The 13,979-nt window shown below is 36.2% G+C and overlaps 1 pseudogene; it reads left to right on the top strand.

Moving 5' to 3' along the window:
* The first annotated feature begins 5,613 nt into the window (after positions 1 to 5,613).
* Positions 5,614 to 6,675, top strand: LOC148597056 (uncharacterized; annotated as a pseudogene).
* The last annotated feature ends 7,304 nt before the right edge of the window (positions 6,676 to 13,979 follow it).

The following is a 13,979-nucleotide window of genomic DNA, read 5'->3' as shown; positions in this document are numbered from 1 at the left end:
TATTAAGGCCCAGCCATGAAAAGTTGTGGTCACCGTGTTGTGATCACTCTGTCTGTCCATCAGTCTGTCAGTTTCAAACTTGTGTCCTGGCTGAGTAGATCCTAAAGACAATGTGTTGCTTACCATGGATAGTGGCCTATGACCTTAAACTTTGGCCTCAAGGTCAAGTGAATTCCTGTTTTTTTTTCAACCTGGGTTGTAACCTCAAATATCATTTCATAGCAAGTCAAATGTAATTTTAAATTTGGTGAGCCAAACACCTGTGTAAATCCAGTCCAAAAGTTTAGATTTGTTTGTTTGTTGGGGTTTAACACCCGAGCAGCAATATTTCAGCTATATTCAGGCGATTAAAAGTTTAGATGGTTTTCACTGTATTATTATATATGCATCAAAACAATGTTATTCTGGAGGTTTAATATCGTTTTTGCATTTTGACAAATTTATAAGCTTATATATGTTGAAAGCTTTAAATTGCATTTATGAAAAATATTATTTGAAATCATTGGCTGACATCAGTTTTAATGTTGCATATGTTAAAACAAAATTAGCTGCACGAGACAATAAAAAGACAGAGGTTTAAATGCTGCCTGTATGTTAATCTATTCAGTTGCTGCATGAAGGATATAACAACACTCCATTCTACTTTCTACTCTAATGTTTTCCTGATCAGCCAATCTTTCGTGATTTTGAAAGCATTATTCAAAGGGAGAAAAACACAGGATTCTGAAAATGTCATCTGAACAGAAACTGAGTGTTGTTAGATCCTACATGCAGTGTCGGAATGTAACCCAAATACAAAGTAGTAAATGATGCTTATGCCATTTGTATAAGTCTGAAACATTCCCCCTCTTTACTAACATATATTATTTGTCTTTACTGCATTTTTTGTATTCAAAGCATACTGTGATAAATAAGTTATTTATTTATAATTTAATGTTTTGTCTGTGGTACATGACAAAAAAAAAATTGACATAATTTTGTTGATATGTGTACACAACTTTCATAGATCTGTTATAGTTAAAAAAGGAACAAATTATTTTCAGTTTTTTTTTTACCCTGCCACACAATGTGGCAAGGTATTATATTATACCATCAGAAAAGTGTCCAGTCCATCCGCTGACATTTACAAGATGATAATTTGAGAACAGTTCAATGAAATCTTTTGAAACTTTTGTTCCATTGTTGAGTACCATGAAATACAGGTCAAGTTAAATTTTTTGTAAAATCAAATGGACAGCTTTTGATTTGAGTTTGACTGTTAAGAACATTTGGTCCTCCATTTTTTTTCTCCATTATTACTTAATGTCCCATTAATGCCTTATTTTTATGATTTTTTGGGTTAAAGAATATTACTGCAGCAGAAACATTAAAATTAAAATATTTTAACATTTCTAAACAATATTTTATTCTGATATGCAATTTAGATCCAGTTACGTGTTTTTTTGTCATGTGCCAAATTTCTAATTATTGACTTGTTTTTTTGCATTTTTTGTCCTGTTAGTACCGGTATATCAATCCATCAATCCTTGATAATTTTCTGTAAACAACTCCTTAACCTCCGTTTGAAGGAATGCTTAGATATTTAGTGTATTGCTATGACATGATGACTTCACATCTTCTCTCCTTTCTCATCACTAATCTACTTCCTGCTTACCACTCGACTTCTAGTTTCTAAGGTGATGCATAGTGGAACATGTTTCTCATCTTTGACTAGAGGAAAATGCACATATATTTTGTATATTTTGCATGATAACTTGTATAAAGTCTCTCTTTCCCTGGTTCCTGACCTTTCTACTTTCTGTTTACCTTAAATGGATAATGGAGGTCGTGTTAAGACGATGTACCATGCATCATCTTGTTGTGATTAATATATACGTAGACTGTGATACAAAACTTTGTGCAGATAAAATGATTTCCTTCCCATAGAAATGTTTTATATTAGATTGGTTATCGTTTTAATCTTGTTATTAAGTAGCACTCCAGCTAAGGATCATGCAAAATGTGATTCCTGGGTACAAAGCATACGTATTTTTATTTTTGATATTTTGTCTGAAATGTCATAGTAAATAGTAATTAACTTGTGGTTTTTCATATAACCCGTGCTCTTAGGAGATAAAAATTATAGAGAATGCACTTTAGATTTCAAAATTAAGGGAGATAACTCTGTAAATGGTGCTCAAATACAATAGAATCTACTGGATTTTCAATGTGGATTATCTCCTAAGAGCAGGCAGATTTGAATGAATAATTACATATTTCATAGTATTGACCCATAAAACAACTTAATTACAAAAATAAAAATATGTAGCCTTTTTGGGGGTGTATCACATTTTTTAGATTTTGTATGATTCTTACAAAGACAGATTCTTAATTATTAAATTCAGAAACCTGTCTGAATTGTTGTTAATAAAGTTATTATTTATAGAGGACAAAGTCGTTCTATGCTATCTCCAAGCAGGGAGTGTATATAAGAAAAAATAAGAATAAAATAGAAGATCTTTCCCTTCATAATTGATTTCTACCACCAAACAAGACTGTATATTTATACAGTACCTTACAGATCTATGCAACTCAAATTGTGATCTTTCATCAATCAACGATCAGTTTCAAATCAGTCATTGATCACTCAAACTGATTCGCAAAAATGTCCATAGCAGGAGATTCTGAACTTAATTTGGAATTCAAAGAAATGATTTCAGAGTTCCGAATAAATTGTTCGTAAAATAGTTCTTTTTTGGTTGTAAAAAGGGAGAAAAGTAGGGACTTTTTTTCCCTTGGTGTTCGGAAAATTGAAAAAAAAATTTTCGGAATGAATTTGGAAAGCAGGGACTTGGAAATAGTTTGGAAAGTTTACTTTTTTTCTGGTTCGGAAAGAAATTTGGAAAATTGGACTTGATCTTTTTTGCATTTGGAAATCCTGCGGAAATATTGGACATTGTCTTTTTTTGTGTGTTTTATTGTTTGGAATTTTTTTGTTTGGAAGTGTAATATACCCGGATAAAAAGACCATTTTCAACCAAGATTTTCAGTATCAGTATGCCTCCGAGAAAAAGTTACACCGCAGCTTTTAAGCTAGAATGCGTCATCTACGCCAAAGAAAATGGCAACAGAGCAACAGCCAGAAAGTACAGCATCAATGAATCAATGGTCCGTTCCTGGCGTAAACAGGAAGACTCCTTAAGATTGACCAAAAAGAGCAAAAGAGCCAACCGTGGCAGGAAAGGAAGATGGCCAGTACTTGAAGATCTCGTCGAGGGTTGGGTCCTAGAACAGCGAACAGCTCATCGCGGTGTCAGCACAGTCCAGATTCGCCTAAAAGCAGTTGCCGTCGCCAAAGACCTGGGCCTAGCAGATTTCAATGGTGGACCATCCTGGTGTTTACGCTTTATGAATAGAAAGCAGCTTTCTATCAGAGCTAGAACAACAGTATGCCAAACTTTGCCTGCTGACTTCGAGGAAAAACTGACCCTGTTCCGCCAGTACTGCAAGTCAAAGATTACCCAATACCACATCAATCCAGACCAGATCGTCAACATGGACGAGGTTCCACTCACGTTTGACATACCCATGAACAAGACAGTAGCTAAAGAAGGCAGCAAAACCATCAGCATCAAGACTAACAGCCATGAAAAATCAAGTTTCACCTGCGTGTTGTCATGTACTGCCTCCGGTATCCTCCTGCCACCCATGCTCATCTTTAAGAGGAAGACCATGCCAAAAGGCAAGTTTCAAAAGGTGTCGTCATCAAAGTAAACGAGAAAGGTTGGATGGACCGTGATATGATGCTAGCCTGGTTAGCAGAGTGCTATGTTAAGAGACCAAATGGTTTTTTCCACACCAGCCGTGCCATCCTCGTTATGGACAGCATGCGGGCCCACATCACAGATGAAGTAAAAGATGCCCTCTTGTGTCCTGAACGGGTTCAGGAAAGCAGAACTCCTTCGAACTGATTCCGACGATTCCGACTCCGATAGTGAAGACGACGAGCCGCTCGCCAACTTTGACACCCGCTTGACTCCTGAGTTAGCAGAGCTGTTTCACTCTGACACAGAAGACGAGGATTTCGATGGTTTCAGCGCCCCTGAGAGTGACGACGAGTATTGAACTATTTCAATAGACTTTCCAGATTACGTAGTGCTTTCTAGTGACACTTGAATATTTATGATAAAACTTTCGTGATTAATATTTAGTGCTTCATAATAATGTTTTTAACCTGCTTGTTATCTTATGTTTAAATGTATTTACATATTAAAATTATAAAATATCAACTGTCATTTTCTTTCCATTTCCTTAAAAAAAATAAATGTTAGTTTAAATCATTTCTTTTTCTTTTATTCTGTCGAACAGAATATTAAAAAAAGAAATGATCTGAATTTGCACTTGTTTAAAAACTATCTGTCCTTACCCAAATTGACAGCCTCAAGAATAAAACCAGACACAAAATCTAAAAAAGTGAATGTGCTGATTAATAGGGGAAAAAAACAAAACCCCTTTATTGTACCTCTTGATAACTCTAAAAATACTTAACAATATAACACCACGTGACCAAATTATTGATCGTAAAGACACAAGTCATGAAAACTTCGTCATTATTATACATTTTATTCTTTTTAATCAAATAAGCAACAAAACAAAACATAAATATTTATTCAGATGAAAACAAGATGTATACATTGCAAGTTCCTGTCATAGTCGGCTGTTCAGATCGTATAAAATAATGTCAACAATGTAATTTCTGGTCAAAATCAGATCAGCTGATCTGGTCTGAAAAAACAAATACACATATAAAGCGCACCTGTGTATAAAACGCAGGTAGAAGTCACCTGAAAAAAAAATAGCGGCTTATACACCGGAATATACGGTAGAATTGGTGTTATTTTATGGCCTAGGAACTTAATGCATTGTTTTGGCTATCAAATCTAATCTATAACTAAAGATACATATTACAGACGTAGAAATGAATGCACATGTAGGATGCAAGACAAACTCTGCCCATCTCTCACACTATTGGCTTATTTTAATTCATTACATCTCGCCTTTGTTTTTGAATTTAAACTTCACTTTAGCAAAAAGGAAATTTAATTTATTAAATTAGAGTTTATACTTGTCATAGGATCTAATCTATCTATTTTGATAATGGTGACCTTTTGTTTTGATATAAGTAAGGTCATTAAAAGGACTAGCCGATGAAATTTAAGGAAATTAATGAGTATCAGTTTCAGTAAAGTATGCCAGAGTTCAACAAGTTAATTTAGTTATTGTTTTTAACCAAATCGATACTTCGTTATTATTACTATTTATCAAACATCGTGCTTAATATATAGAACTACAAGTGAAATTGTTCTGAACTACTGTGACAGTGTTTTACTTAATGCATATTGCTGCTGGATTCTGTTACAATTAACTTTTGTCAGTGGACTCGTGAAATGACCTAAATCGCCATTATGGAAAAGCGTCTTAGGTAAATTTATTTTTTTTCTGTTCGTCTAGCTTGGGCTAGTTCTATGTACTCATTGTTCGAGTAATTTGTATTCATGCAGGATAGAAATAATTAGTGACTCTTTAGTGTTCTGCAGTTTCCGAATTATATTTGCCAATAATTGAAAAGTCACCATGGGTCCGTTACGGAGGAAATCGGGTCAGGTGTACGATCCCGAATTACCAGAAAACTGGACTTTCGATAGATTGAGGAAAGAACTGAGAGAACGTAATGTTATATTTCCTTCTAATGCTCGCCGTATGGCTTTGGTTAAACTATTGAGGGAGGCAAATAGAGACATTCAATTAAGAGAGGACGCCACTTCATCCCCAGTTGCCTTATTAGGAAGTGCGCGATCCCAGAATTCCATAGGAAACATCAACAACAATGGCCGCGCCCAGTCGGATTCCGAAAAAACTCTCACAGACATTGTTTCGCGCTTGACAAGCACTGTTCAATCCTTACAACAAAACATGTCTTCTTTAACAAATAAAGTAAATAGTCTCTCGAATGGCAATTCAGCCCCTGTACCGCCAGTTTTGACAGTGATGGGTGAATTTATTCAGGCCTTTGGAATATATTAAAATATTATGTGTTCTGCTTATCCCCGGAGACGTCAGGAGTTAGAGCTATATGAGCAGGATGTTGTAGATATGGCGATAAGATACCCTGGACAAGGCTTTTATGAATATCACAAAAAATTCTCTGCAGATGCAGCAGCTCATCTGAGATTTAACAATATTGTTATTGACTGGTCCATTAGAAATAACACTCTCTTTTGTAATATTTTTGCAAATGCAAGATCAAATACATGTGCCTCTTGTGGAAACACATTTCATTCCACGGGTTTTTGCTACCATAGTTTGAATTTTGGAAACAATAGGTCGCCACGGGTCGATGACTTAGATCTATATGGTCGAGATAGAGTTGTATTTATGGGAAAAGAGATATGTAACAACTTTAACGGAAATAAAGGATGCTTGTCAGTTCGGTGTCGAAACCTACATGTCTGCCTAGTCTGCAAAGTCGAACATTCCAGAATTAACTGCCCGTCAAAAAACGATCGTGCTGGGTCTCAAAAAAGTGGGACCCAGTCAATGAGGAAGTAGGCCAAGAATATGTATTAACAGAACACAAAGTTCAGTCAGGTGTGAACACTCCCATAAACATTGACCTCTTGGAGAAGGAACTTATAAGGCACCATGACAATGATTTTAAGACTTATTGTATTTCGGGTCTGCGCAAATGTTTCGATTGTGGATTGTCTCTACTTCCTACTAAGTTGCTAGAGTGTAAAAATCTCAGGTCTGCTATGCTGAATAAGCAAGCAGTAACTGGTTTAAGTAATACCGAATTAAGTAGAGGATATTTAGCTGGACCATTTTCTTCTATTCCGTTTACTACAACATTTCAGGTAAATCCTATAGGTGTAGCGGAAAGTAAATACAGCAAAAAACAACGTCTAATAGTTGATTTGTCAGCTCCTCAAGATGATATTGACAACCCCAGTCTGGATGATTTAATATGTAAAGAAAATTTTCACTCAACTAAGTCAAGCTGGATGATGCTATTAGAATTATTAAGAATTTTGGTGTAGGGGCGTCGCTTGTAAAAACTGATATCACAGATGCCTTCAAAATTATTCCGTTAGCACCCGATATGTGGCCGTATCATTGCATTAAATGAGAGGGAAGCTATTATTTTTTCAATCGTTTAGTTTTTGGGAGTCGTTCTAGCCCCAAAATATTTGATACCTTGTCGTCTGCTATTTGTTGGATTGCCGAGAACAATTATAACATTGATAATATCTTACACTTATTATAAATTTCTTAGTGATTATACCTCCACCGAGAGATGCTAATGCGATAATGACTACTTTTTTAAGGATATTTTATTCGCTGGGAATACCTCTATCAGAGAAGAAAACGGAGGGTCCAGTAACCGCTTTAGAGTATCTTGGGATTATCTTCGATTCTGTGCGTATGGAAGCTCGCTTACCAAAGGAAAAAATTCTACGCATTACAGAAATGGTTAAAAGTTTCAGTGAACGAAACGGGAGTTGTTGAGTCTCCTCGGCCATTTAAATTTCGCATGTAGAGTTATTCATCCAGGGCGATCGTTTGTCTCATACCTTATTAAGTTATCTACATCAGTGTCAAAATTATCACATCATATTCATCTCAATAGTGCTAGTAAATCAGATCTTAGAATGTGGTCTATTTTCTTAAAGGAATGGAATGGTGTTTCTTTCTTTCTCAACGACTATTTGACCCAAGCAGCAGATATAGAATTGTTCACTGATTCTACAGATACATCTTTCGTGGGTTATTTTAAGAACAAGTGGTTTCAAGGTTACTTTCCATCATCTGTTTTGAGGGAAGAACAAACTTCGATGGCTTTTTTCCGAGCTATACCCTATCGTAATGGCATGTGTGCTGTGGGGTCATAATTGGAGTCGATTACACATTATGATTCATGGTGATAATATGTCCACCGTGGATATCATCAATAAAGGGAGATCTAAAGTGATCAGTATAATGAAACTCATACGTAAACTAACATTCCATTCAGCAAAACACAACTACATCATTCATGCTAAGCATATTCCAGGCGATAATAACAATATAGCTGATTCTCTTTCTCGATTCCAGATGGACAGGTTCAGGAAATTGGCTCCCAAAGCAGATTCGAATCCGATACCAAGTGTTGTGAAATACGTTTTCACATATATTAATTATCCTGAAGTATTTTGGGAAGACGAAAATATACTTAGGGATAATGGTTTAGCATTGTCTTACCATTTAAGTTATTAATTATTATCATTTTAACAGAAGTCTGTCGCTGTTTTGACGTCTACATTTTCCGCCAAAGAAGAGTTATCATTCTTTTGGCGTACATTAACTTTTATACCAGGACTGGTTAGATGCGGGTTTAAATTCCGTGTTTTGAGTAAATTAGTCTTGTAAAAGAATATTGTTGTATATAGTTATGTTTTATTCGTTCTGCATATTTGTCAGTCGCGTCAGGGTTGTGAATGTCTTTTATTCCGCGAAATTAGTGTATTGCGGGAAATTTCATGCGTTGTCGTCAACAATCTGACGTTGGTATTTCTACTGAAAACAAAGTTGGGAATTCGAAATTCGACTGTCCCAGGGATCGGCTGTGTCGTTCCCTTGACCTGTTTATTTGCCACGTTTGGACTTGTGGATATTTATATAGTCAACGGTAAGCTTTATAGCTCTTTTTATAACATATTCCTGTATTTCAAGTGTTTTTAGACGGTGAATTCCGTAACTCTTTTACTTGAAGGTACTGTTTTTGTTAGCCCAACCCCGGCCTAGATTTGATATTTTATTATTATCACTGATAATTATTTAGTGTTATATTTATACTTTTGTCTAAATTACTGACATTATGCAGGTTCTTTGACTTGGGTAACGGAATTTCTATATTGTTTTTGGATTGTCAAAATTATATTCCTGCATAATAAATCTTCATTTTTATACGTGTTACATGCAGCTTCTACGCCCATCAGTTTCTGATTATTTCGTAGATTTCCGCTCGATTTCCTAGTTTTACAATATTGGTGGCAGCGGTGTACGTACCCAGTTCTCATCAGTTTGTGTAGCTATATTTTACTGACGATTTTTGTAAAATAGTAGTTGCTGCATGGTTTTTCACTGCTGAAGGACTGAATTGTTTGATGCAATACCTCTTAACTGGAACGTGAAATCGTTTAGTTGAGAGTAAATTTGACTTTGTTTGTATTCGGAAACTGAATAGTTTTGAATATGTTTGGGTAGAGAATTCTACCATAGTTTTTTAAGAGAATTAGTTGTAGAAATTGAACAGTAAAATAGTTCAATAATTATGGCGGATAGTCCTGCGGCTCATTCTAGTTCTCGCACTGGTGTTGTTACTAGATCTCAGTTTTCAAAAAAGGGGGAAAATATAGTATATGAGATGGCAAACTTTGACAATATTTCTCAAGCTGAGATATCACAGAGTTGCTAAGTAGTCACAGTAGTGGATCACTTCATGAGAGATGTTTAAGTGAAGGTGCATTAAATATAACCAGTTCTGAAGTAAATACAAAGTCTAGTGATGTTAGACAAGAGAATATGAAGCTCAAACAGCAGTTATCAGATGTAAGCAATCAACTAGCTCAGACAGAAGATAGTCTAGAACATGCTGAGCACGATGTAGCAGAGACAAAAAAAGAATTAAAAAAAAAAATGTCAAATTATGAAAAGCTCTTGAATGATGCAAATGTGCAAAATTGGCATTTGAAACAAGACATTGAGAAGGTAAAAACTGAGAAAATCAGGTTGCAGTACGACATGAAAAAAGAGCTTGACCAGGTAAAGAATGAAAATGTCAAACTAGAATACGAGATGAAAAACAAAAATTCAGAGATACAACGTCTGACATTAGAGTTGGGAAATGTGTCAAGGGCAGGTAATTGGAGTGCCACTGAGAATAGTAACTCAGCATTACAGAGAAACGCTGGTGCGCAGAGGGTAGATTATGGTCACGGAAATGAGTTTTATGATAGTAGGGGTTACATTCAGACAGGTATGGGTAACCATAGTAGCTGTATTAGCAGTTACGAAACCATAGGAACTAAGTCTTCATCCTCACGGGATTCAGGTAGTGTTAGTCATTCAGAGGAACCCAAGTTCTGACTGCCATATTTTAATGGTAAAAGTGATTTTCAGAGTTTTTGGGCTATCTTTGAGATTGGAATAAAAAAGTTCAATTGGGACAATGACAAGTACTTAGAACATCTTATGTGTAGCTTAAAAGATGAAGCTTTGATATTTGTGACCAAATTGCCTGTACCTGTAAAAGGTAATATCAGAAACCTTTATACTGCACTGGACCAGAGATATAGTGATTTTCTGTTACCTGAGCACTATCGGGAACAGTTAAATCAGGTAAAAAAGAACAGTAAAGAAACCCTGATTGAGTATGCAACCAGAGTAGAGGAGATGGTGAATAAGGCATATCCAGAACTAAGTCCACCTCATTTAGTGACCACACTTACTATTGAGCACATTTTAAGAGGGTTGATAGATCAGAACCTATCATATGAGATAAGAACAAAACAACCAAAGACGATTGATGAAACCTTGCAACTCATAACCTGGCATGAGTGTTGTAGAAATGGAAACAAACGCCAATTGAGTATAAGGCAAATAGAGGAAGATGACTCTGATGAAATTAGAAAGGTTGGTAACAGTAAGCAATTTGTCACAGAAGACAAATTCAAAGAGGTAAAGAATCAGATAAGCAATTTAACGGGTGAAATAAGTAAATTAGCTGCTACATTGCAACAAAATGGTGCTAACAGAGGTAATACAGAAAGTCGTGAGGAAAAAAGGGCACGATATGCTGAAATCACTTGTTATAAATGCAATGAAAAGGGTCATACAAGCAGATTTTGTCCTCAAAACAAGGAGAAAAGAAGTAACCCAAGACAGAGTAATGATGATAAGAGAAACAGGATCAAAGAAAATTATGGTAAATACATGGCTTGGATAATTGTTCAAAGGTTGGTTTTCCATCTAGTGTGGAAACTGTTGTTGATACTCCCACTGTTCCTACTGAGGAGGAAACATTCTCTAGTGTTCTAGTGAATGATAGTAGTAATTCAAAGCCTTCCGGGGTTTTGGAATTAGCTGATGAAAATCCTTGTAAATGTGTTGATTTTGATGGTGAACTGGGTGATGCAGATATTGTTATAGATAGAGTTAGAGCAGTTACATTGAAGGTTCATGTTGTCATTAATGGTGCAATGGTTAATGCTGTTGTCGATACAGAGGCAGAGGTGACTGTTATGAGCAAGTCTGCTTATTATCGAATTCCTGAGGTAAATCGTCCATGTCTTTATCAGCCTCCAAGAAACCTGGTTGTAGCAGAGGCTGGAAGGAAAATGAGTACTTCAGGTGTTGCTGATGTTTCAGTACAAATTGGTTCTCTACAATTTGATTGGTCATTTTATGTTGCACCAATAGGGGACGATATACTACTTGGTTGTGACGTTATTGATGACATGGATATCACCATAAATACAAGGTTTGTTTGTTTGTTTGTTTGTTGGGGTTTAACGTCCGAGCAGCAATATTTCAGCTATATTCAGACGATGAACATGAAACTGATGATAAAATGAACATGAAATAATGATGAAATGAAAAAGGGATGGGACACAAGGACAATAGGGTCGACAAATTTTGATTGCCACTGGAAATAGGGAGAGGTGGGTAGGGTCGGGCAATTTAGCCTCCTGTGGCGGAGCCCTATGGTTCCTACTCCGGGAGAACAATTTATAGTTTGTGTGTACTTTTATATCTAGAAACTTGTTACGTATGCTACTGATGATATTATTTATCGAACTTTTGATTCATAAAGCTCATTGAAGGAGTAGTTAGTGTTTTTGTGACAATACGATAACTTCAATATGTTTTCAGTACACAAAGGAAAGTTATTTTTAGCAACAATAATAACAATATTAGTGATCGGTCACCCGTGGTTGACTGGTCATAAATACAGTACGTTAACAGTGGTATCTCATCGAAAGACGAGACGGGGGACAAAAGCTGGACGGAGAAACATTCTACCAGGAGACAGTGGTGAGTGACCGAAATGATATTTTCCCTTCATGTAACTTTGATCAAAGACCATCTTATTGCAACCTTAAACAACTGCCCAGCTTAAAAGTAGATAATGCAAATGACAGATGTGATAAATTTTTATCCCTATTCACGATGAATTGCAGATCTGTAAAGAACAAAACAATATCAGTTTGTAATTTTATATCATCTAATAATGCAGATATTGTTGCACTCACTGAAACTTGGCTTGGCACGTCCATCGATACCAGTGTAATCGCAGAGCTACTCCCTGATGGCTATAACATTGTGCATATACCTCGAAGAGACCGTAGGGGCGGAGGTTGCGCTGTCATCTTTAAATCAACTATTGATGTTTCGTTATTAGCAAATTCAAATCCTTTTACTCATTTTGAACTTCTAGACTGTAGTGTTAAGATTAATACACAACAAATACGTCTCTGTGTGATATACCGTCCGCCACAATCAAAATCGAACAATCATAAGATTGCTACATTTTTTGAAGAATGGTCTACGTTTTTAGACAATGTTGTCGTTAGCCCAGATGAATTAGTCATAACAGGGGACTTAAACTTTCATCTTGACAATGCATACGATAGAAATGCGTCTATCTTTACTGAAACTCTAGATGACCATGGTCTTACACAAAATGTTGTTGGAGCAACTCATATTCACGGCCATACCCTAGACGTCGTTATAACAAGAGATGACAGTTCTATTTTATTAAATCAACCAGTTGTAAGTTTGCCACATATAAGTGACAACAAGGGTAACCTGTCATGTGATCATTACGTGGTACTTAGTCGATTATTAGTAGGAAAACCACCTAGACCTCAGAAGACCATTGTTACTCGGAAATATCGCGATATTTCAAGTCAGGCCTTTCAAAACAGTATGAATAAAGTAACAGATAAATTTAGTGATGACCGATCTCTCGACGATCTCGTGTTCTCGTATAACTCAAATCTTCGAGCTATTATTGATGATCTAGCTCCTGAAGAAACAAATATCATTAAAATCAGGCCAAACACACAATGGTATACAGATGAACTGCGATGTGCTAAGAGAGAACGAAGGAAAGCCGAACGTCAAATGCGGAAAACTGGTCTAACAATTCACAAGCACATATACAAGCAAAAATGTAATTTAGTGACTACCACCTTAGTGCAATCTAAAACTGAATACTGTTCTAACAAGATCATTGAAGCAGGAGACGATCAGAAGCAACTGTACAAAATTACGAACAATCTATTAGGAAACAAATCCGAGCCAGTGTTGCCGTTCCATTCAGATAAAGTTACGCTTGCAAATGATTTTAGCGAATTCTTTCAAAATAAAATTGAAAAAATAAGGTCTGATTTGTGTGTGACCTGTGGTTCTGACAATGTGCTTAATGCTGATATTCAGTTCGATGGTGAACGTCTAACAATATTCACAACAGCTACTGAGGACGAAGTGCGGAAAATAGTGCAAAAGGCACCACCGAAGTAATGTGATCTTGACCCATTGCCAACTACCCTACTCAAGGCGAATGTTGACACTGTGGTACCATTAATAACCAAAATTATAAATAGATCCTTATCAGAATCGAATGTTCCATCTGCTTTCCGTGAAGCGATTGTTCGTCCACTACTTAAGAAACCAGGTTTAGATAAAAATGATTTTAAAAACTATAGACCAGTTTCAAATCTTCCGTTTGTTTCAAAAATCCTAGAGAAAATCGTACCTTCCAGGATAGATCATCACCTTCAAATGAATGCTCTTCATGATCGAGTTCAGTCTGCGTACCGTGCACGCCACTCAACGGAAACTGCACTTCTACGAGTCCACCACGACATTGCCTCAGCCTTCGACAACAACTGTTCCGC

This window comes from Perna viridis, chromosome 15 (genome assembly GCF_037379345.1).
Source record: "Perna viridis isolate PV_CMFRI_1.1 ecotype Kerala chromosome 15, ASM3737934v1, whole genome shotgun sequence".
Classification (NCBI taxonomy): domain Eukaryota; kingdom Metazoa; phylum Mollusca; class Bivalvia; order Mytilida; family Mytilidae; genus Perna; species Perna viridis.
This window is presented reverse-complemented; position numbering and strand designations above follow the sequence as displayed.